A 1,592-nucleotide genomic window follows, 5' to 3' on the forward strand; every position below is an offset into this window, starting at 1 on the left:
TAGCGAACTTTTTGTCTTGTACTTTTCCTTCCTAGTTTTTGTTTTTGTAATGGGGAGAAAGGAACGTATCATGGTTGACGAAGGGGATGTGTATAGTTGGGTTGATGGTGACGTGAGGGGTTACGTCTCTATTTTTAGTAGTGTGGAGTTGGTGAAAGAGTTGAACGAAGCTAGGTGGGTGAGAAATGCTGATGAGTTAGAAGTTAGGTTTTTACCTTGTGATGATAACGACAGGGTTTGCGAAAGAAGGTCTGATTGGAGTTATTTTTATATATATACTTGCATGTTGACTGAACTTGGCATAAGGTTCCCTTTTACTGATTTTGAATGTGGAGTGTTGATCCAACTGAACTGTGCTCCGACACTGTTACATCCGAATTCATAGGCATTCGTACGAGCTTTTGAATGCTTGATGGAACACCTTGAATGTTATCCCTCCCTCGGTTTATTTTTTCACTGTTTTAAGCTAAGGGTGTCTGGAAGGGTGGGTGGGTTAACTTGAGTTGTCATCTGGGTCGTAGTGTCTTTATCTTATATAAACAATCCTTCAAAGATTTCAAAGAGATGTTTGTCAAGCTTCAGATTGTCGAGGATTTTGATTCGTTCTTTTTAGATTCATTGCTTGAGGAAAGGTTTCCTGTCTTCTGGTCTCCAGAACCTACACAGATTTTAGATTGTGAGAATAGAGTAGCAAGTGAGGAGTATGTACTGAATTTTTTAATGACTGTGATGTCCTCGTCTGAGTTGTTGTCCATATCTAATTTACTGGAGCTTGAAGGGAATAGGGAGGCTATGGAGGAGTACCTAGGTAATATAGGTGTTGTATGCTGTATTTTGTGTGTTTTTGGTGATCTGTTTTGGTCTTATGTGGTTTTTTGTGGTATGTTGCAAGTGAAAGAGCTCCTACCCTTACAACCGCCAATTTGAAGGCTTTTGTGGCTAAGGCTAAGAAGAAGGAGAAAGAGGGATCGCCAACAAATGTTGTTAAGGTTGGCAAAGAAGATGGGCTAAAACAGGAAATGAGCTTTAAAAGGAAGAGGGGAGATGGTTTGTCAAGGGTGGTTGACCTTACTGGTGTGAGGGAAAGCTTTGCGATTTTCACTGCCGTGGAAATTAGTGTAGTGTATGAGAGCCAGATGGTGCTTCACGGTTACAAAGAAGGTCCTCGAAACTCCCTTTGGTCCTCTGATTACCCAGTCATGGGTATTACTGATGAAGTTGCCCAAGTAGATTTGGATGTAAAGACTATTCATGATGCTGGGAAATTTGGTGTTGTCCGCTACCTGTAGGTAGATCTGCTTTGTATTTTGCCTTGGATTGTTTGGTTTTGATAACTTGTCTCTCCCTTTTTTTCAAGTTATTGGAGCGAGGCTTCTATCTATTGGTCGGACGTCCGAGCTGGACGCTATTCTAAAGGGTGACAATGTTGCTGCTATCAAAAAACTGAAGGAGTCTTTGGAGGAGAAAGACTTGAGAATAGAAAAACTTAAAGGTGAAGTTACGAGCTTGAAAGAAAAGCTCAAGAATTCCAAGGCTAAATTGCAAAAGGTCAGGGTTGACCTTGAGTCTAAGGTTGAGGAAGTTGAGAAAAC

The sequence above is a fragment of the Arachis duranensis genome, chromosome 9 (assembly GCF_000817695.3).
Source record: "Arachis duranensis cultivar V14167 chromosome 9, aradu.V14167.gnm2.J7QH, whole genome shotgun sequence".
Classification (NCBI taxonomy): domain Eukaryota; kingdom Viridiplantae; phylum Streptophyta; class Magnoliopsida; order Fabales; family Fabaceae; genus Arachis; species Arachis duranensis.